Genomic DNA, 24,708 nt, shown 5'->3' with positions numbered 1-24,708 from the left:
GTGCTAACAAGAGTACAGAGGATAGATGCAAGCGCATGGACACTGTTAAGTATACTAATGACACAGAGTCCAAAGCTTATGATGGCGCACGTAAGATCAGGTCTGATATAAAGTATGGTAATGATGCAGAGCGAAAAGCCGCCGATGCCGGACGTAAGCGCAAACAGCGTGTTAACAAGAGTACAGAGGATAGATGCAAGTGCCTGGATACTGTTAAGTATACTAATAACACAGAGCCCAAAGCTGCTGATGGCGCACGTAAGATCAGGTCTGATATAAAGTATGGTAATGATGCAGAGCGAAAAGCCGTCGATGCCGCACATAAGCGCAAACAGCGTGTTAACAAGAGTACAGAGGATAGATGCAAGCGCCTGGATACTGTTAAGTATACTAATGACACAGAGTCCAAAGCTGCTGATGGCGCACGTAAGATCAGGTCTGATATAAAGTATGGTAATGATGCAGAGCGAAAAGCCGCCGATGCCGCACGTAAGCGCAAACAGCGTGCTAACAAGAGTACAGAGGAGAGATGCAAGCGCCTGGACACTGTTAAGTATACTAATGACACAGAGCCCAAAGCTGCTGATGGCGCACGTAACATCAGGTCTGATAAGTATACCAATGACGCTGAGCGAAAAGCCGCCGATGCCGCACGTAAGCACAAACAGCGTGCTAACGAGACTACAGAGGACAGACATAAGCGCCTGGACACTGTTAATGCTGCTTGCAATAAACGCATTACTAATGAGTCTTTTGAGGACAAAACTAATCGATTAAGTAATAAAGCTGCTGCTGCACGCTCTCAACGTTGCAAACATAATATTTCCACGTCCTCAGTCATAGATTCTGCCCACAATACAGCTTCTTTGTCTCCATTCATAGAATGTGTGCAGCTTGAAGCTCCTTTAACCGTTGGTAAATCTGCACGTAAGCGCAAACACTGTCCTACTTACACTCCAAATGATAAACATTTAAATCCTGAAAACATGACCTGTTTGCAGCCCTCGAGGAATGCAGTTTGACACCCCTGCTCTAGAATATGTATGTATGTATATAGCAGCCACATAGTATATAGCACAGGCCATGTAGTATATAGGAGCCATGTAGTATATAGCAGACAAATACTACGTGGCCTGTGCTATATACTATGTGGCTGCTATATACATACATATTGTAGAATACCCGATGTGTTAATACAGGCCACGCAATATATAACAGTGGCCACGCAGTGTAAAACACAGCCACGTACTATATAACACAGCCCACGCAGTATATAGCAGCCACGCAGTATATAACACAGGCGACGTAGTATATAACACTGGCCACGTCTTATAAAGCACAGGCCACGCAGTATATAGCAGTGGCCATGTAGTATAGAACATAGCCCACGTATATAGCACAGCCACATAGTATATAACACTGCCCACGTAGTACATAGTTCTGCCCATATAGTATATAACACTGCCTATGTAGTATATAGCAGCCACGCAGTATCTAACACAGCCCACGTAGTATACAGCAGTGTGGGCACCATATCCCTGTTATAAAAATAATTAAAATAAAAAAGTTATATACTCACCCCTGGGATCCAGTGAAGCTCCGGCGATACACGCGCGGCTGCTGCCATCTTCCGTTTCCAGGATGCATTGCGAAATTACACAGATGACTTAGTGGTCTCGCGAGACTGCTAAGTCTTCTGGGTAATTTCGTAATGCATCGCCGGGCTCGGCGGTCTACGGAGGGTGAGTATAGAAGGTTTTTTTATTATTTTTAACATTACATTTTCAAATGATAAGGCTATTTCTGCACTTCCTGCCTAAGGGCTGACCCACGCCACTCTTGCTGTAAGTTGCATGCAATGTATACGGAATTTGTACTTCACTTGCGGCACATGTGGTTTCTGCTGTTTTCGCCACAAAATCTCCACTTACCAGTGTTTTTGTTGTGGCTGCATTTAATGCAATTGCCGAAGCCGCGTTTGCTGCATTTACTGCAAGTTAACTCCAAGCTTCATCTACATTGCATGGCACTTGCTGAAAGTGTGTTGTAGGTCAGTTCTTTGGTGCCAAGTGTGGAAGTTGTATTGTTTTTAACATTACTTCTGTAAATATCAGAAACATGCAGATGTGAAAGAGGTCTGAGTATTAAGAAATAGGAATCAGTTAGTTAGGACCCATCAGTTCAAAGGCTACCGTGATGTGGTTGATGGGCATGCTTATATTAGCCAATCGGTGTACTATGAACGTTGATTTCTTAAATTTTACACTTCTGTAAAAATAAACACAAAAAATTTGGGTACACAAAAAGGCTTTTATTTCTGTTGTACCTATTAGAATTATTTAAAATGAAGGCTTAGCTAAGCCCAAGAGATGATTAAAAATGTTTCATACCAACCCATCAGATGTAAAATTACTGTGAAAATACCTGATGGGCACACAAGTATGCGCCAGTATGGGTACTAAGAGCCTTTCCACATAATAATGAAATGTTTTAAAATGTCATAGAACATACCAATATACATAGTTATTGATACATATTATTTATTATTTACATTATTGTTCTTAAGCAAAGAACCGTTGTTGTGGCATTTGCCACAACACGCAAAGTTGTCGTCTGATGTCTTTCATCCCTCCCCTCATAAGCATGTTCATGGATCCTGTGTAACTGTACCTTAAATAACAAGAATTGTCAAGAGCTGGTGAGTGCAGCCATTTTTTGTTCTTTCTTACTATTATTAATTGTATTATTCTTACATTTGAATAAATAAAGTATATATGGATTCTAGACTCCCGATTCTTTAGAATCGGGCTGCCATCTAGTGGTAAATAATGAAATTTAACACTATATGCTAATTTTTTGAGAAGGACCTGTATATTGGGACGTCAGTAGGGTTGCCTCCTCTATATATTTGGGCAACAGTAGGATTGCCTCCTCCACTATATATTGGGGCAACAGTAGGTTTGCCTCCTCCACTATATATTGGGACGTCAGTAGGATTGCCTTCTTCCACTATATATTGAGGCAACGGTAGGGTTGCCTCCTTCACCATATATTGGGGCAACGGTAGGGTTGCCTCCTCCACTATATATTGGGGCAACGGTAGGGTTGCCTCCTCCACTATATATTGGGGCAACGGTAGGGTTGCCTCCTCCACTATATATTGGGGCAACGGTAGGGTTGCCTCCTCCACTATATATTGGGGCAACAGTAGGGTTGTCTCCTCCACTATATATTGGGGCAACGGTAGGGTTGCCTCCTCCACTATATATTGGGGCAACAGTAGGGTTGTCTCCTCCACTATATATTGGGGCAACGGTTGGGTTGCCTCCTTCACTATATATTGGGGCAACAGTAGGGTTGTCTCCTCCACTATATATTGGGGCAACGGTAGGGTTGCCTCCTCCACTATATATTGGGGCAACAGTAGGGTTGCCTCCTCCACTATATATTGGGACGTTGGTAGGGTTGCCTCCTCTATATATTTGGGCAACAGTAGGATTGCCTCCTCCACTATATATTGGGGCAACAGTAGGGTTGCCTCCTCCACTATATATTGGGACGTCAGTAGGGTTGCCTTCTTCCACTATATATTGAGGCAACAGTAGGGTTGCCTCCTTCACTATATATTGGGGCAACGGTAGGGTTGCCTCCTCCACTATATATTGGGGCAACGGTAGGGTTGCCTCCTCCACTATATATTGGGGCAACGGTAGGGTTGCCTCCTCCACTATATATTGGGGCAACGGTAGGGTTGCCTCCTCCACTATATATTGGGGCAACGGTAGGGTTGCCTCCTCCACTATATATTGGGGCAACGGTAGGGTTGCCTCCTCCACTATATATTGGGGCAACGGTAGGGTTGCCTCCTCCACTATATATTGGGGCAACGGTAGGGTTGCCTCCTCCACTATACAGCTCAGGCAAAAATTAAGGGACCATTGCAAAATGTTCAGATTTTTCTCTTTATAGGCATATTTTTCAGTAAAATGTAAATTGTTCTTTTATTCTTTAAACTACTGACAACATGTCTCCGAAGTTCCAAGGAATACATTTTGAATTTATTTTCAGAAAATGAGAACTGGTCAAAATAACACAAAAAATGCATTGCTTGCAGACCTCAAATAATAAAAAAAAACAAGTTCATAATAATTTAGAAACAACAATACTAATATTTTAACTCAGGAAGAGTTCAGAAATCAATATTTTGTGGAATAACCATGATTTTTATTCACAGCTTTCATGCGTCTTTGCATGCTTTCCACCAGTCTCTCACACTGCTTTTGGGTAACCTTATGTCTCTCCTGGTACAAAAATGTAAGCAGCTCTTCTTTGTTTGATGGCTTGTGACTATCCATCTTCCTCTTGATTACATTCCAGAGGTTTTCAATGGGGTTCAGGCCTGGAGATTGGGCTGGCCATGACAGGGATTTGATGTGGTGGTCCTTCATCCACACCTTGATTGACCTAGCCGTGTGGCATGGCGCATTGTCTTGCTGGAAAAACCAGTCCACAGAGTTGGAAAACATTGCCTGAGCAGAAGGAATCAACTGTTCTTCCAGGATAACCTTGTATGTGGCTTGATTCATAAGTCCTTTGCAAAGAACAACCTGCCCAACGCCAGCCTTGCTGAAGCATCCCCAGATCATCATCGATCCTCCACCAAATTTCACAGTGGGTGCATGACTCTGTGGCTTGTACGCCTCTCCAGGTCTCCATATAACCATTAGGGTATGTGCCCACGCTGCGGATTTTGAAAATCCGCAGTGCAAAACCACTGCGGATTATCTTGCGGTTTCTTTTGTGGATTCTTCTGCGGTTTTTCACCAGCACTTTCCTTATTGGTGCTGGTTGTAAACCGCTGCGGAATCCGCACAAACAATTGACATGCTGCAGCCGGAAAATAATCCGGTGTTTCCGCGCGGCTTTTTCCGCAGCATGTGCACAGCGTTTTTTTTTCCCCATAGGTTTACATGCTACTGTAAACTTTGGGAAAACTGCTGCGGATCCGCAGCCGTCAAATCCGCTGCGGATCCGCAGCAAAATCCGCAGCGTGTGCACACAGCCTGAGACGACCAGGTGTTATCTGGGGATGCTTCAGCATGGCTGGAATTGGGCAGGTTAATCTTTGCGAAGGACGTATGAATCAAGCCGCATACAAGGTTATCCTGGAAAAACAGTCGATTCCATCTACGGTACTCAGGCAATTTTCTCCAACTCTGACAACACAATGAAAAATCATAATAAATCATTATGGCTGTAAATAATACATATCTACAGTACAGTGCATAATAATCTTTAATAATCTTTATTTTTATATAGCGCTAACATAATCCTCAGCGCTTTACAGGTTGCACACATTATCATCACTGTCCCCGATGGGGCTCACAATCTAGAATCCCTATCAGTATGTCTTTGGAATGTGGGAGGAAACCGGAGTACCCGGAGGAAACCCACGCAAACACGGAGAGAACATACAAACTCTTTGCAGATGTTGTCCTGGGTGGGATTAGAACCCAGGACCCCAGCGCTGCAAGGCTGCAGTGCTAACCACTGCACGACCGTGTGCCAAATCTGATATGAAGACAATTCACTGTAAAATTATGAAAATGAATCAAAATTATCTGCTTAAGTTTCTTCAGCTTAAAAACAAAATCACTGACATTTAAATTTAGTTTTTAGACCAGGGCAAAAAATTGCCATATTTTCATACTGTCCTGGAAATTTTGTACGGTTGGCAACTTTCGCCATCAAGAGGGCGATCACATGGTGCAGCCCGTGGGCCACAGTTTTCTGCCCTTTGGCTGCCCCAATCCATGTGCCAGACAGGAACAGCCAGAGGACTGGATGTCCTGCGAGCTGTACTATGCCCAGGCCTAATGTATACTATGTACCGTATATAGATTTGAGTGCAAATTATGTCCGCCTTCTTGGCTAAAAATACTCTTCAAAATTGCTAAGAGGAATATTTTTACCCCTCTGTAAAATATGTAGTGTGACCTCTACCAGAGCCCATCCTATGGAGCAGAGGGGGCACCAGAAGTCAGACACTCAGCAACTGATGGCCCCTTAATAAACATCTATAAAAAAAAAATGTCCTATATTACTTCTACAACTGACCAGGCTGTATGGGTCACAGAGAATGGTAAGTGGCCACAGAAGGCAGATACTGCTAAGACCCAATAAATTGGCTACATAAGTGATTGTTTTTATTTACTTTACTTTTTTTAATTTACTGTATTTTTCAGACTATAAGATGCACCCCAAATTTTGGTGAGCAAAAAAGGGGGAAAAAAAATTGTAATAAAATGGGGGTCTGTCTTATAGTCCGAATTTACGGTAGCTTACCTGGGGGACGGTGGATTGGGCTCACAGGAGGCAGGGTCCCTGCTGCAGGACGTCATAAGTGATGGGCCGATGCTACGGGCCCTGGGAGGGAGGAGGGGGGTGTCCACAACCCCACCCAACCCCATAAGCTATATTCAGACTGTAACATGTACCCCAATTTTCCTCCCAAATTTTTTGGGAAAAAAGTGCCTATTATAGTCTGAAAAATATGCTAAATGCTGCTGAGGACAGGATAGAAACTGTCAGCGAGATCTGAACTAACCCCGAGTTTTAGAAACATAGAATTAAAAATTCAACCCATACTTCTCAAACAGTTTTATTAAAAACACAAATATAATTCTAACAAAAAGGAGAAAGATCTAAATCTATTTATACATACAAGTCTGTTACAATGAAGTTTACAAATCAATGTGTACAACTAAGCCACATCAGAGACAAGTAACGAAAACAAAGCACACAAGTGACATCAACCCCCCTACAAACCCCCCGATATGCAGCCCCACAACAGTGCCATTACCCTCTCCCCCCACAGCCCCACGACCGTGACATTACCCTCTCCCCCCACGACCGTGACATTACCCTCTCCCCCCACAGCCCCACGACCGTGACATTACCCTCTCCCCCCACAGCCCCAAGACTGTGACATTACCCTCTCCCCCCACAGCCCCAAGACCGTGACATTACCCTCTCCCCCACAGCCCCAAGACCGTGACATTACCCTCTCCCCCCACAGCCCCAAGACCGTGACATTACCCTCTCCCCCCACAGCCCCAAGACTGTGACATTACCCTCTCCCCCCACAGCCCCACGACAGTGACATTACCCTCTCCCCCCACAGCCCCAAGACTGTGACATTACCCTCTCCCCCCACAGCCCCAAGACTGTGACATTACCCTCTCCCCCCACAGCCCCAAGACTGTGACATTACCCTCTCCCCCCACAGCCCCAAGACCGTGACATTACCCTCTCCCCTCACAGCCCCAAGACCGTGACATTACCCTCTCCCCCACAGCCCCAAGACCTTGACATTACCCTCTCCCCCCACAGTCCCAAGACCGTGACATTACCCTCTCCCCCACAGCCCCAAGACCGTGACATTACCCTCTCCCCCCACAGCCCCAAGACCGTGACATTACCCTCTCCCCCCACAGCCCCAAGACTGTGACATTACCCTCTCCCCCCACAGCCCCAAGACTGTGACATTACCCTCTCCCCCCACAGCCCCAAGACTGTGACATTACCCTCTCCCCCCACAGCCCCAAGACTGTGACATTACCCTCTCCCCCCACAGCCCCAAGACCGTGACATTACCCTCTCCCCCCACAGCCCCAAGACCGTGACATTACCCTCTCCCCCCACAGCACAACGACAGTGACATTACCCTCTCCCCCCACAGCCCCAAGACCGTGACATTACCCTCTCCCCCCACAGCCCCAAGACCGTGACATTACCCTCTCCCCCCACAGCCCCAAGACTGTGACATTACCCTCTCCCCCCACAGCCCCAAGACCGTGACATTACCCTCTCCCCCCACAGCCCCAAGACCGTGACATTACCCTCTCCCCCCACAGCACAACGACAGTGACATTACCTTCTCCCCACAGCCGCACGACCGTGACATTACGCCTCATGTGATCTCCGGTCCTCCCAAGACCTCCTTCTCTCCTCCACCCTTATTCGCTCCTCATCCAACCGCCTCCAAGACTTCTCCTGAATATCCCCCATCCTCTGGAATTCTTTGCCCCAACACATCCGACTATCAACCACATTCGGATCCTTCAGACGGAACCTGAAACCCAACGTCTTCAGGAAAGCTTACAGCCTGCACTGAGCCTGCTGCCTCCTCCCCACTACCGAAGCTACCACCTCACCAACACCGGAGCTCCTGCAACCCTCAACTTATTGTCTCCTTCCCCACCATCCTGTAGAATGTAAGCCCGCAAGGGCAGGGTCCTCGCCCCTCTGTATCAGTCTGTAATTGTTAGTTTGCTTACTGTAAGTGATATCTGTAATTTGTATGTAACCCCTTCTCATGTACAGCACAATGGAATCAATGGTGCTATATAAATAAATAATAAAAATTACCCTCTCCCCCCACAGCCCCACGACCGTGACATTACCCGCTCCCCCCACAGCCCCACGACCGTGACATTACCCTCTCCCCCCACAACAGTGACATTACCCTCTCCCCCCACAGCCCCACGACATTACCCTCTCCCCCCACAGCCCCAACACCGTGACATTACCCTCTCCCCCGACAGCCCCACACGACCGTGACATTACCCTCTCCCCCGACAGCCCCACAACCGTGACATTACCCTCTCCCCCCACAGCCCCACGACCGTGACATTACCCTCTCCCCCCACAGCCCCACGACTGTGACATTACCCTCTCCCCCCACAACAGTGACATTACCCTCTCCCCCCACAGCCCCACGACATTACCCTCTCCCCCCACAGCCCCAACACCGTGACATTACCCTCTCCCCTCACAGCCCCAAGACAGTGACATTACCCTCTCCCCCCACAGCCCCACACGACCGTGACATTACCCTCTCCCCCCACAGCCCCACACGACCGTGACATTACCCTCTCCCCCCACAGCCCCACGACCGTGACATTACCCTCTCCCCCCACAGCCCCAACACCGTGACATTACCCTCTCCCCTCACAGCCCCAAGACAGTGACATTACCCTCTCCCCCCACAGCCCCACACGACCGTGACATTACCCTCTCCCCCCACAGCCCCACGACCGTGACATTACCCTCTCCCCTCACAGCCCCAACACCGTGACATTACCCTCTCCCCTCACAGCCCCAACACCGTGACATTACCCTCTCCCCCGACAGCCCCACGACCGTGACATTACCCTCTCCCCCCACAGCCCCACGACCGTGACATTACCCTCTCCCCCCACAGCCCCAAGACCGTGACATTACCCTCTCCCCCCACAGCCCCACGACCGTGACATTACCCTCTCCCCCCACAGCCCCACGACCGTGACATTACCCTCTCCCCTCACAGCCCCACGACCGTGACATTACCCTCTCCCCTCACAGCCCCACGACCGTGACATTACCCTCTCCCCTCACAGCCCCAAGACAGTGACATTACCCTCTCCCCCGACAGCCCCACGACCGTGACATTACCCTCTCCCCCCACAGCCCCAAGACAGTGACATTACCCTCTCCCCTCACAGCCCCACGACCGTGACATTACCCTCTCCCCCCACAGCCCCAACACCATGACATTACCCTCTCCCCTCACAGCCCCAAGACAGTGACATTACCCTCTCCCCCGACAGCCCCACGACCGTGACATTACCCTCTCCCCCCACAGCCCCACGACCGTGACATTACCCTCTCCCCCCACAGCCCCACGACCGTGACATTACCCTCTCCCCCCACAGCCCCACGACAGTGACATTACCCTCTCCCCTCACAGCCCCACGACCGTGACATTACCCTCTCCCCCCACAGCCCCAACACCATGACATTACCCTCTCCCCTCACAGCCCCAAGACAGTGACATTACCCTCTCCCCCGACAGCCCCACGACCGTGACATTACCCTCTCCCCCCACAGCCCCACGACCGTGACATTACCCTCTCCCCCCACAGCCCCACGACCGTGACATTACCCTCTCCCCCCACAGCCCCACGAGAATGACATTACCCTCTCCCTCCACCAAACAAGCAGCCCAACAATAGTGACATTACCCTCCCAACCAACATGCAGCTCACGAGTGACATCACCCACCTACCGGCACAACCACAAGGGAGATACAAATGTGAATAAAATGTTAAGAAAATCCAGCTTCTTGTAAATTGCTACATTTATCGAATAATAACTAAAAAAAAAACAAATTGCAGAGACAGCATAGCAACATGTTTCAAACGCATATGGTTTGATTTTTTTCAATAAATTATTCAATAATTATAGCAATTTCCAAGAAGCTGGATTTTCTTCACATTTGCTCCCATGGACTCTGTGCTTTAACGCGCCTTATGCTTGGGTAAGCTGTTTTTTTCTATTTTATCTACAAGGGAGTTACATCACCCCCTTCCCCACACAGCCCCTCATCATCTGCCCTTCTCTGCACAGCCCAACATCATCCCCCCTTCTCCGCACAGTCCCTCATCATCCTCCTTTCTCTGCGCATTCCCTGATCATCCCCGCTTCTCTGCGCAGCCCCTCATCATCATAGCCTTCTCTGTGCAGCCCCTCATCATTCTCCCCTTCTCCGCGCAGCCTCTCATCATTCTCCCCTTCTCTGGGCAGCCCTTCATCATTTCCCTTCTCCACGCAGCCCCTCATCATCATCCCACCTTTTCATCCCCTTCTCCGCACAACCCCTCATCATCACCTCCTCCACACAACCCCTCATCACACCTCTTCTCTGCACAACCCCTCATCAGTCCCTTCTCCACACAGCCCATCATCATCATCCCCCCCTTCACCACACAGCCCCTCATCATCCCTCCTTTTCCACACAGCCCCTCATCATCCCTCCTTTTCCACACAGCCCCTCAGCATCAGCCCCCCTTCTCCACAGCCCCTCATCACCTTCACTATGCAGCTCCACTCAAGTAACAGCCACCCCTTCCAAAACACATCCTCAGAGCGCTCACACGGAGTCCTGTGTCCTCATTAGCATTCGTACAAGGGTCCATTGTGCAGCCCCTCAGTCCTCTCCTCTACAGCAGCCTCAGCACAACGCGACTTCCTGCCATGGGGTCTTCACGGGACTTTGGACTCAGGAGGCTCCTTCCGGTGACATCATTCCCTCAAAATTCCCCTCCGCTCTGGTCGCTACCTGACACCTCCCCGCCGGCTCCCAGCAGCACCGCGCGCCGCAACCTCCTGACTGTGACGGAACTACAGCGTGCCTGCGCTTCCAGAACACAAGCAGCCTCCATTTGCGCATGCGTGCTCCGAGGACTAACGTCACACACGTGCCCGAGCTCCAGGGCGAACATTGGCCAGTGCCCGGTGTCCTGACAGGGCAGAGTCACTAGGACACCTCGGGAGCGGCTACGGCCGGGGATGGCTGTCCATCAGCCGCACCGTCCTCTGTAGTGGATGTGAATGAGACACACGGAGAGGCTAACGGGCACCGCCAGCCCAAAGGTAGGTTGTGGGGGTCTGCGTCAGCTGTGGGGTGGGGCGAGGGCAAGCAGGGGGGAACTGCCATCTCACCTTCAGGACTGCTGACGTCTGCTGTCACCACATCCTGCCCCGACCGGGCACACGGGAATCAGCACTGGTGTGGAGGAAACACGAGCATCCGTCCATATATCATATCATGTATAGGCTCAACTCCCATCATCCTCCTCATCTCCTATAAGCACAACTCCCATCATCACCTATAGGCACAACTCCCATCCTCCTCACCACCTATAGGCACAGCTCCCATCATCACCTATAGGCACAACTCCCATCCTCCTCACCACCTATAGGCACAGCTCCCATCATCACCTATAGGCACAACTCCCATCATCACCTATAAGCACAACTCCCATCAGCACCACCTATAGGCACAACTCCCATCCTCCTCACCACCTATAGGCACAGCTCCCATCATCACCTATAGGCACAGCTCCAATCCTCCTCACCACCTATAGGCACAACTCCCATCATCTCCTATAAGCACAACTCCCATCATCACCTATAGGCACAACTCCCATCATCACCTATAGGCACAACTCCCATCATCACCTATATAGGCACAACTCCCATCCTCCTCACCACCTATAGGCACAGCTCCCATCATCACCTATAGGCACAGCTCCAATCCTCCTCACCACCTATAGGCACAACTCCCATCATCACCTATAGGCACAACTCCCATCATCACCTATAAGCACAACTCCCATCAGCACCACCTATAGGCACAACTCCCATCCTCCTCACCACCTATAGGCACAGCTCCCATCATCACCTATAGGCACAGCTCCAATCCTCCTCACCACCTATAGACACAACTCCCATCATCTCCTATAAGCACAACTCCCATCATCACCTATAGGCACAACTCCCATCATCACCTATAGGCACAACTCCCATCATCACCTATATAGGCACAACTCCCATCCTCCTCACCACCTATAGGCACAGCTCCCATCATCACCTATAGGCACAGCTCCAATCCTCCTCACCACCTATAGGCACAACTCCCATCATCACCTATAGGCACAACTCCCATCATCACCTATAAGCACAACTCCCATCAGCACCACCTATAGGCACAACTCCCATCCTCCTCACCACCTATAGGCACAGCTCCCATCATCACCTATAGGCACAGCTCCAATCCTCCTCACCACCTATAGGCACAACTCCCATCATCTCCTATAAGCACAACTCCCATCATCACCTATAGGCACAACTCCCATCATCACCTATATAGGCACAACTCCCATCCTCCTCACCACCTATAGGCACAGCTCCCATCATCACCTATAGGCACAGCTCCAATCCTCCTCACCACCTATAGGCACAACTCCCATCATCACCTATAGGCACAACTCCCATCATCACCTATAAGCACAACTCCCATCAGCACCACCTATAGGCACAACTCCCATCCTCCTCACCACCTATAGGCACAGCTCCCATCATCACCTATAGGCACAGCTCCAATCCTCCTCACCACCTATAGGCACAACTCCCATCATCTCCTATAAGCACAACTCCCATCATCACCTATAGGCACAACTCCCATCATCACCTATAGGCACAACTCCCATCATCACCTATATAGGCACAACTCCCATCCTCCTCACCACCTATAGGCACAGCTCCCATCATCACCTATAGGCACAGCTCCAATCCTCCTCACCACCTATAGGCACAACTCCCATCATCACCTATAAGCACAACTCCCATCATCACCACCTATAGGCACAACTCCCATCATCATCCTCACCACCTATAGGCACAACTCCCATCATCATACCGAACACCAAATGTTTGGCTATGGACTTGACCAGGACGTCCGTGTTACTGTTCGGGTTCGGCTGCCTGAACATCGGGTGTTTGTCATGTGCATGACAGCTTCTGACAGCTTCGGTGGTAAAATCATCCCCGCTGGTCAGACAGCCCAGTTCCCACGCTGTTAACTGACCGTGTGAGCGCGCAGCTGTGATCAGAGGTATAAAGTTTACCTCCGGTCACTGGTGTCAGCTGATGGGACTACCATCATCCCACACCTACAGCCGCTAATAACAGCGAGAGCAGGAGCGGTGGATGGGAGTATTGATTAGCCGGCTCCTGCACTGTAAATAAATAATTTAAAAAAAAACAGCGAGGGTTCCCCTGTATTTTCTATAACCAGCCTGGCAAAACTCACAGCTGGGGGCTTCAACAAGGCTGGTTATCAAGAATAGAGGGGTCCCCACACCATATTTTTTAATCATTTAAACAAATAATTTAAAAAAGCTATGTGGAGTCTCCCCCATTTTTGACAACCAGCCTTGATAAAACAGACAACTGGGGGCTAGTATTCTGAGGCTGGTAAGGGGTCATAGATATTGCCCCCCCTCCCCCCCCCCCCAGCCTAAAAAATAGCAGCCCGCAGCTGCCCAGAAAAGGTACATCTATTTGATGTGCTAATTCTGGCACTTTGCTCGGCTCTTCTCACTTGCCCTGTAGCGGTGGCAAGTGGGGTTCATATTTGTGGGGTTGATGTCACCTTTGTATTGTCACTTGGGTATAATCTGACCTGACTCCTATTTGCACCTTGGCGTTCTGGTGAACTGATGGTTTATGGCTCAGCCATAATAAATGGTGCCTTCTGGGTGTGACAGGACTCGTGGCTCCGCTCGCTGCCCGCTAGTTTGTGCTGCTGACAGGTGCTGTCCACACTTTGTCCGCACTGATACATGGCGTCTGGCCACACAGCTGCGCAGCATGAGACAGATGACCGGAGCGTAGAAGCCGGTGACTTGGAATCCTTGCTCCTCATCTCTGTATCCTTATTCGCAGATCTGGGCTTGGTGGGATCTGCAGATCGGGGGTCTTCCCAGTATGATGTGTCCTTAGATGTGGGCATCGGCTCCTTTCAGTGGCTGCACGTTACTTTCCGCCATGGTCAGGACAAGGACTCCCAGACATATATGGGGCTCTTTGACTATATTTTATTTTTCTCAGATTTGGATTCAGCAGAAGAGGAAACATGACCCCAAACATCTTCCAGAGCAATATAGATGCGGATGGGATTAGCCCATGTACAGCCTCCGCAGTTGCCCACTGCCACACAGTTGTTTCACGACCATGCAGCCATTGGCCTGGGGCGGAACGGTGGAGCTTCTGTTGTTCCGTCTACCCTTATCTGGCAGCCATTCATATTGACATAAAAGGGACAAAAACAGAAAGTAACTATTCTAAAAATGTCTTTATTGAGGTGAATGGTAAATTGATACAAAGTGCCTGCACAAAAGTAAAACAAATTACAATCTTAGAAATAAAGCCATAAAAAGTCAGGGACCGCACAAGGAAAATCCTGAAAATACCATAAAATAGTATAAAGGTAGAGAAAAATAGCAATAAATGTATTGGTGATGATAAATAATTAAATATTCGAGTATAAAAAATAAATCACAAAGATATATCCAATCATAAATAATGCTGAACCATGAATCAATCAAATTGAAAATAATATACTGTCTAATATACCTAATCACATATCTAATCACATTGCCAAATGGTTGTGCACTAATCTATATACATAATTGTCTAAAGGTACCTTCACACATAACGATATCGTTAACGATATCGTTGCTTTTTGTGACGTAGCAACGATATCGTTAAGGAAATCGTTGTGTGACAGCGACCAACGATCAGGCCCCTGCTGGGAGATCGTTGGTCGCTGAGGAAAGTCCAGAACTTTATTTCGTCGCTGGACTCCCTGCAGACATCGCTGGATCGGCGTGTGTGACACCGATCCAGCGATGTCTTCACTGGTAACCAGGGTAAACATCGGGTTACTAAGCGCAGGGCCGCGCTTAGTAACCCGATGTTTACCCTGGTTACCAGCGTAAAAGTTAAAAAAACCAAACATTACATACTTACCTACCGCTGTCTGTCCCCGGCGCTCTGCTTCTCTGCAGTCCTCCTGCACTGGCTGTGAGCGTCGGTCAGCCGGAAAGCAGAGCGGTGACGTCACCGCTCTGCTTTCCGGCCGCTGTGCTCACAGACAGTACAGGAGGAGTGCAGAGAAGCAGAGCGCCGGGGACAGACAGCGGTAGGTAAGTATGTAATGTTTTTTTTTTTTTACTTTTACGCTGGTAACCAGGGTAAACATCGGGTTACTAAGCGCGGCCCTGCGCTTAGTAACCCGATGTTTACCCTGGTTACCCGGGGACTTCGGGATCGTTGGTCGCTGGAGAGCTGTCTGTGTGACAGCTCTCCAGCGACCAAACGGCGACACTGCAGCGATCGACATCGCTGTCGGTATCGCTGCAGCGTCGCTGAGTGTGAAGGTACCTTAAGGGTCACTTCCGTCTGTCTGTCTGTCCTTCTGTAACGGTTATTCTTTCGCTGATTGGTCTCGGCAGCTGCCTGTCATGGCTGCCGCGACCAATCAGCGACGGGCACAGTCCGATTAATCCCTCCCCTACTCCTCTGCACTCACTGCCCGGCGCTCGCTCCGTAATCCCCTCCGCTCACCGCTCACACAGGGTTAATGGCAGCGGTAACGGCCTGCGGTGTAACGCACTCTGTTACCGCTGCTATTAACCCTATGTGTCCCCAACTATTTACTATTGATGCTGCCTATGCAGCATCAATAGTAAAAATGTCATGTTAAAAATAATAAAAAATCCAAAAAACCTGCTATACTCACCCTCCGCCGCCTTTCCCGCTCCTCGCCACGCTCCCAGGACTGCTCCATTGCAAGCGCAGCTTCCGGTCCCGTCCCAGGGCTGGTGTGCGACAAGGACCTGCCGGAACGTCACGGTCATGTGACCGCGACGTCATCATAGGTCCTGCTCACACCAGCCCTGGGACCGCCGGAAGCTGCCGCTTGCAATGGAGCGATCCCAGGAGCGTGACGAGGAGCGGGAAAGGCGGCGGATGGTAAGTATAGCAGGACATCAACGGGCTATAGGTGAGTATATGTTTTTTCCCTTTCGCCACGACAGCACCCCACTGGAGAGAGGGATCCGCCCCGCAGGAACAGGAAACCTACCGAGAAATAAAAGGGGGCGGTCCGCCTCTCCTCCTCAGTTTAGGTTTCCTGTTCCTGCGGGAACAATCCAGGAATGTCAGGACTACAGGACATACCTGGGCTAGCATGCCGCCTGCGTGGTATCCTTGAGAATGGCAGGGGCTACAGCTCAGAAGCAGCGTCGGGGGAGTTCCGTTAGACGGCTCCCTCCTCGTCTGATGGAACGGGCAGACGGCCGGGTCCGGGGAGTGCCGCCCGGCGTCTTCTCCAGCGTGCGGTGTGGCAGTGTGGGGAAGCCAGGAGCGGGTAAGGTGATCTTCCATTGCGGTCCGGTGCTGAATCCCGGACCGCGCATGCGCCGACCGCCGCAATACTGGCTACCCCGGAACTGAATGAGTCACTTCCGGGGCGCCTAGGCCGGATCTGGGGCGGGGGAGGCAGCGCCGATCCGCGTATGCACATTGCGCAGTAGGTAGGGAAAAAAAAAAAAAAGGGCGCACTATTTAAACTGCCAGGAAACAATAATGCGGCGATGCAGAGATGTCATCCCCAGGTGCCATGGACCCCACAGCTGGAGATCCAGTACCCCCCGCCAAAGATCACACCAAAGGATCCTCGGAGACCGCTCGTAAAAGCGACGGATCCAGAACAGGATCTCGGCCTTCTGATCCGGTACTATTCGCTTCACTGGGTGAGTGTTAAAACTCTGCCTATTAAGCTGACGCTGTCTCCCTATTTCTCTCTTTTTCTCTCTCTCTCGCTACTTATTACGCCTAGTCTAAAAGACGACAAAAAACGAAGCACAAGGAATGTGCCTTGTGTAGCCAGCCCCTTCCGGACTCATACCCCAAGAAATTATGCAAAGACTGTTTTAAAGAAACAACACAGGGAGCGACAGTGTCCGTTACGGACTCACGGGCCATTATTAGGGAGGAGCTAAAAAATATGACCCAGGAAAAACCACGTAAAGCTAAGTCCAAAACACCAACACCTGTGTCAGACTCCGAAAGTGACCAGACTATACTGTCAGAAGCCTCCTTATCATCATCATCATCATCATCACCCTCATCAGAAATCGAGGGTCGTTCATGTTTTCCATTAGACAGCGTGGACAACTTAGTAAAATCAATCCAAAATACCATGGGGTGTGAGGAGGTAAAGGGTGCGCAAACCACGCAGGAAATTATGTTCGCGGGTTTGGCAGAGAGAAAGAGGAGATGTTTTCCGGTTATAGCAGAAGTAAAAGCATTAATCAAAAGAGAGTGGGAGAAGCAGGATCAAAGAAGTTTTTTACCCTCCGCGTCTAAACGTAAATATCCGTTTAGTGACGAGGAGCTTCTTACATGGACCAAAGTCCCTAAGGTCGATGCAGCCGTAGCTTCTACCTCCAAGTAATCCACTCTGCCTGTGGAAGATGCGGAACTTCTGGTCGATCCTTTGGATCGTAAGGCTGAATCATCCCTTAAACGTTCTTGGGAAGCGGCTACAGGAATTTTTAAACCTGCAGTAGCCAGCACCTGCGCTGCCCGGTCAATGATCATTTGGATTGATCAGTTGGACCAGCAGATCGAAAATAAAGTTTTGAGAGAGAAACTACGATCGGCCATCCCCTTAATACGAGGAGCGGCAGCCTTTATGGCGGACGCATCTGCCGACTCTCTTCGATTAGCAGCAAGATCTGCAGGCCTTGTGAACAATGCAAGACGCGCACTTTGGATGAAAAGCTGGAAAGGGGACGCGCAGTCTAAATCTAAAATATGCGCAATCCCATGTGCGGGTGAGTACCTCTTTGGCAAGACCTTAGATGAGATACTCGAAAAGGCAAAGGACAGGAAGAAAGCTTTTCCTGATTCCTCTATTCCCTTTTACAGGAGAGCCTTTAAGAGGAGACCGTTTGGTAAAAGGAGGCAAACGGATAGGTCTACAACATGGACTGCTAAAGAGGACAGACAAAGAGGTACCATGTGTAGAAGACCCAACCCCTCAAAAGACAATAAATTCTGAGGATATACCAGTAGGGGGTAGATTGAAATTTTTCGCCACCCAATGGGAAAAAGTAACATCTAGCTCGTGGGTTTTAAACATCATCCGAGATGGAATTAAACTACAATTCTCTCGTGTTCCCCACGAGTCATATATTATAACATCTCTCAGCTCGCCTATACAACAACGGGCTCTAGAGCTGGAAATTCAAACCCTATTATCAAAGCGGGTTTTAGTCCAAGTCCCTGAGGGACAGGAAGGCAGAGGATTCTATTCTCCCTTATTCCTGATTTCAAAACCCGACGGTTCTTTCAGAACCATCATAAACCTTAAAAAACTCAATTCATTTGTTGAAAACCATACATTTAAGATGGAATCCATTAGATCCACTATAAAACTCCTCTTTCCAAACTGTATGATGGGGGGCATTGATTTGAAAGATGCTTATTATCATCTCCCTATCCATGACAGATACCAAAAATTCCCCAGAGTAGCAGTGACAATCAACAGCGAAGTTCGTCATTTCCAGTACGCAGCCATGCCCTTCGGCCTGTCAACAGCGCCGAGGATCTTCACCAAGATAATGCTAGAGGTGATGGCCTACCTTTGCCAAAAAGAAACCTTAATTGTTCCCTATCTGGATGACTTTTTGGTCATAGGAAATTCAGTTACGCAATGTGCTGATCTTTTGGCTCACGCAATTTCCTCTCTACAGGATCTAGGCTGGATAACCAATACCAACAAATCCAGACTCACTCCGCTTTCCTGTCAGGCGTTCTTGGGGTTCCATCTAGACTCCATATCTCAAAAGTGTCTCCTGCCTCAGGTAAAAATACTACTGATCAAACACAAAGTCCTAGCGGCAATAAATAATCCACGTATATCCCTAAGACAAGCTATGTCCTTACTAGGATCTCTTATCTCTTGTATACCTGCAGTAAAATGGGCTCAACATCATACCCGTACACTGCAACACCAGATTTTACAAGAAGATAGACGGTTATCTGGTCACCGAAATGTAAAAATAACCTTATCTCAGGAAGTTTTAGCTTCCTTAACATGGTGGCTGAATTCAGACCATTTAATGAGTGGTGTTCCATGGATAATAACGCCATCTCATTCCATAACCACGGACGCCAGTCCTCATGGATGGGGCGCTCATATGGGGAATGATTTTTGCCAAGGGTTATGGAACATGGAGGAAAGCTGCTACTCCTCTAATGTTAAAGAATTAAATGCAGTAAAATACGCCTTATACCATTTTCTCCCACAGCTCCGAGGGAAAGACGTCAGAATCCTTTCCGACAACACCACCACAGTGGCGTATCTAAACAGGCAAGGAGGCACGCGATCGGAGACTCTGATGTCTTCCGCTACAGAAATCCTGAATCTAGCAGAAAGTCACCTAACATCCCTTACTGCACTGCACATAAGAGGGGAAAACAACCAGCAGGCAGACTTCTTAAGTCGACACACCTTGAAACAAGGGGAGTGGTGCCTAAACCAGCAGATTTTTCAGGACATAGTATCCCTATGGGGTTGGCCTCAAGTAGATCTCTTCGCTACAAGAAGAAACAAAAAAAGTCCAAAAATTTGCCTCCCTATCTCTAGCAGATCATCCGGACATTCTGGACGCTCTCCAAGCCCCTTGGCAGTTCAGTCTAGCATATGCTTTTCTGCCGATCATACTACTACCCCTAGTCATACGCAAAATCAGAGACGAAGGAGCGAGAGTGATACTAATAGCTCCGTTCTGGCCGAAGAGACCTTGGTTCTCGTGGCTGCAAACCATGTCGGTCTTAGATCCTTGGGTCCTCCCCTCAACACCCAATCTTCTCTTCCAGGGTCCGTTTTTCCACCCTCAGGTGGACAGTCTACATCTCACGGCCTGGAATTTGAGAGGCAGATGCTAAAATCAAGGGGGTTCTCGGAGGGATTGATAAACACACTCCTCCAGAGTAGAAAACCTTCCACTACAAAAATTTACACAAAAATATGGAAGAAATTCCTACAATTCCATACATCTTCAAACACGTCAGAAATTCCGATAGTCTATCCTGGAATTTCTTCAAAAAGGGAGAGAACTGGGTTTAACTGTAAACACCTTAAAAGTTCATGTTTTAGCACTAGGAGCTCTCTATGGCCATAACATTGCGGGGGATAGATGGGTATCCCGATTTATTACAGCCTGCGAACGGATAAATCCAGTTAATATACCTAGAGTTCCTCCCTGGGATCTAAATTTAGTTTTACAAGCCCTAACAGATTCTCCATTCGAACCAATAGATTCAATACCAATTAAACTCCTATGGCTAAAGACGGCCCTCTTGGTAGCACTGACTTCAGCCAGGAGAATCAGTGACATCCAAGCACTCTCTATAGATCCACCTTTCCTGCTAACTTTTCAGGATAAGTTGGTCCTTAAACCAGACCCTTCCTACCTTCCCAAAGTAGCTAAGAGATTCCATAGGTCTCAGGAAATAATCTTGCCCACTTTCTTCAGTAATCCTTCCACTCCTGAAGAACAAAAGTACCACACTCTAGATGTTAAAAGAGTAGTGTTAAAATACATTGGTGGAACCAGGAGCTGGCGACAGTGTAGGGCTCTGTTTATTTCTTTCCAGGGTCACAAGAGAGGTCATGGGATAACAAAAAGCACCTTATCCCGGTGGATCAGAGAGTCTATCAGACTGGCCTATTCCGCGAGTAAAGAAAACCCTCCGGAAAGCATAACAGCGCACTCTACCAGAGCGATGGCATCCTCCTGGGCAGAAAGGGGAGAAGTCCCTATTGAGACCATATGTAAGGCCGCAACTTGGTCAAATTCCTCTACCTTCTATAATCACTATAGGCTTGACCTATCGTCAACTTCTGACCTAGACTTTGGCAGGACTGACCTCAGCACGGTGGTCCCCCCCTAGGTGATGGTCTCTGTAAGATCTCCAGTGGGGTGCTGTCGTGGCGAAAGGGAAAAAGCTGGATTACTCACCGGTAATACTCTTTTAGTGAGTCCACGACAGCACCCTCTTATATCCCTCCCTATATTATTATAGTACTTACTATTGAGTAAAATTCTCTTAATCATACATAAGCAAATAAGTTTTAAGAAAATGAAATAAATGATATTTGCTTAATACTGGCGGTCCTTCGGGTACTCTGAAATCAAAACTGAGGAGGAGAGGCGGACCGCCCCCTTTTATTTCTCGTTAGGTTTCCTGTTCCTGCGGGGCGGATCCCTCTCTCCAGTGGGGTGCTGTCGTGGACTCACTAAAAGAGTATTACCGGTGAGTAATCCGGCTTATTTTTTTTTTTTAACTCTCTATACTACGTGGCTCTGTGCTGGTCAATATACTACGTGACTGGGCAATATACTACGTGGCTGGGCAATATACTACATGACTGGGCAATATACCGTACTACGTGGGCTGTGCTATATACTATGTGGCTGGGCAATACGTGGCTGGGCAATATACTACGTGGCTGGGCAATATACTACGTGGCTGGGCAATATACTACGTGGCATTCTATAATGCTGTAGATAAGCCCCCAATGTAACCTGAAAGAGAAGAAAAACAAGTAAAGGTACCTTCACACTGAGCGACTTTTGAACGATAACGATAGCGATCCGTGACGTTGCAGCGTCTTGGATAGCGATATCGTTGTCTTTGGCACGCAGCAGCGATCAGGATCTTGCTGTGACATCGCTGGTCGGAGCTAGAAGGCCAGAACTTTATTTCGTCGCTGGATCACCCGCTGACATCGCTGAATCAGCATGTGTGACGCCGATTCAGCGATGTCTTCACTTGTAACCAGGGTAAACATCGGGTTACTAAGCGCAGGGCCGCGCTTAGTAACCCGATATTTACCCTGGTTACCATTGTAAATGTAAAAAAAAAACTACATACTTACATTCCGGTGTCTGTCGCGTCCCTCGCAGTCAGCTTCCTGCACTGAGCGCCGGCCGTAAAGCACAGCGGTGATGTCACCGCTGTGCTCTGCTTTACGGTCGGCCTTAGCTTATAGGCGAAAAATGGGGTGACAGATTCCCTTTAATCCCTAATGTTCTCAAACAAACCTCTGAGGCTTTCACTGAACAGCTGTAGTTTACTGAGAATAAATCACACACAAGTGAAATCAATTTACTAATTATGTGACTTCTGGAGGTAATTTGTCACTCAGGATTTTATTTAGGGGCATCAAACCAAAGGGGACTGAATATAAATTCATGTTCCAATTTTCAGATTTGTATTTTTAAAATATTTCTATAAAATACATTTAAGTTTGAGGGTGTATTGTGAAAATATGTAGAAAAGCTCACTTGGTATGAATACTTTTTGCAAGGCACTGTGTATACTCAATCCTTCTTAACTTGATGTTTGTTACCGGTCACCCCCCTTATGCTTAAGACCCTCAGATGATCCTATTTACATTGCTGGCTTTGGAATGCCTTTTTATAACGTGTATTGTCAGTTCAGGGTAGTCCCTACACACAGCGGGTTTACTTATGAGGATTTGCGCACTGATAATCTGCTGGGTAATTGCAGTGCCAGCATTATTTCTGAGACTTTACAAACTTTCATACACATGGGAGAAAGTCCAAGGTTGTGTCCCTGCACTTGATGCGTGCTCTGGCCCTGAGCCCGCATCTTTCCCTCTAACACCCGTGGCTGTTAACCAATTAAATGCAGTTGTCAATCTCTGGCAGCAGCATTTAACATGCATTGGGTGGAAGTGCGTCACAAGACACGCCCAGCCGTCCCCCTGTCATGTGATCACAAGGCGCCGATGGGTTGTCATGACAGCCGGGGCCTGCAGAAGACCCCCATGCCAGTCATTGTAAATTTACTGTGAATGCTTCAGCAGCCAGAACATGACTCTGATATACTTACACTGATTAGTGACCTCTGCACAGCTCCATGAAACACTGCAGCTGCAGACAGGTCACTTTTTGACGGACACTAAATGGAGCTGCAGCAAAAACAGATGAAAATTGCACTCCAGTGGTGCAATGAAAGGAAACCTTTGGAATGGGGCTTTAAGTTTAGAAGATTGGAAGCAATACATAAATTTAATCTCCAAAATAAACAAACTTTCAAAACAGACAGCTCTTTACATAACTGACTTGCATCATGTGTATTTAGTATCCATCCTCAGGTAATGAACAGTTGTGATCCCTGAAAGGCCACAGTTAAATGGCAACTGTACTTTCCCAAATGATCGCATAAATCAACAGAACAGGTGAATAATAAGAAATGTTGTTATTGCTTATCAAAGAAATTGTTACGGGTTTACCGCGACAGAGAGGAGCCAGAAGACTGCAGCGTCCAATTTCTCCTCCTGCGCTGAATAGAAGCAGCTCACCTTCTTATTAAACAGTGCAAATTTCTTTAGGCAGTGCATGGGTTAATCTGCTCTGTTGGAGCTTTTAAGCTCTCAGCTATGCACTGTTAGCCACGCCCATCTCCTGTATAAACTGGGTCCTGGCTTGCACTCATTGTCAGACCTAGCTTAGGCTGCATGGCTAGGAGGATAGGTGTTGGTGGTTATTTGAGTAGTTGGTTGGTGGATGCATCTGTTACAGTTGGTAGATTTTGTGAGTGAGATAATTTCCTTCCCTTCTCTTACTTTGGTTTAACCCCATCCTTCACTCCCAGGTGCTTACCTCTTTTATATGTGAGTGTACATTTGTATGTATGGTATTTTCCGTTACCCCTCTTCGTGTTACCTTGTTAGTCTGGTTGGTGTACTACGGTGCACTATTACTCCCATCTTCCCTGGGTGGGATAAGGGTACAGACTGATTCAGTAGCTAAGGAAAAGTATGTGGCCTCGACATTTTTACCTTCAGAAGTAACCCGGGGAACAGGGCAAGCTAAGGCACCCCCTACCGTTGGTGAGAGAGAAGGAGCCCTTGGTCCCAGGTCACTCGACAACAGAGTCGTGACAGAAATCTGCTCTCATCTCCACTTATGAGACACTTCTTCCCTTTCCTCCTGCCTCCTGAATTCGCGATTGACTCTCCAAAATAAAGCTCAATTGCTTTTTACTCAAGGTGAGATGGACTGCCAATACAGTGAGGTGTCTGGTTACACTCCCTATTATACTTTTATCGAGAAGGCATGTTGGAGAAGATTGATCAGCAAAGAGAGGCACAAAATGATTGTGCTGAGCTTTCTACCTAGTCTTTTACCTCTCCCTAGAGCTGGATTTATA

The 24,708-nt window shown here is 48.2% G+C and overlaps 1 protein-coding gene across 5 annotated transcripts in view; it reads left to right on the top strand.

The window, feature by feature from the left end:
* The first annotated feature begins 11,266 nt into the window (after nucleotides 1-11,266).
* Nucleotides 11,267-24,708, top strand: part of CCSER2 (coiled-coil serine rich protein 2) — a 253,366-nt gene continuing 239,924 nt past the window's right edge. For 3 of the 5 annotated variants that reach the window (XM_069753196.1, XM_069753195.1, XM_069753193.1), the window contains exon 1: nucleotides 11,267-11,475. The gene's annotated coding sequence lies outside the window, so the exon portion shown is untranslated. The remainder of the gene's footprint in view (nucleotides 11,476-24,708) is intronic. The other 2 variants (XM_069753194.1, XM_069753197.1) reach the window with 1 other exon arrangement.

This window comes from Ranitomeya imitator, chromosome 2 (assembly GCF_032444005.1).
Source record: "Ranitomeya imitator isolate aRanImi1 chromosome 2, aRanImi1.pri, whole genome shotgun sequence".
In the NCBI taxonomy this organism is placed as follows: Eukaryota; Metazoa; Chordata; class Amphibia; order Anura; family Dendrobatidae; genus Ranitomeya; species Ranitomeya imitator.
This window is presented reverse-complemented; position numbering and strand designations above follow the sequence as displayed.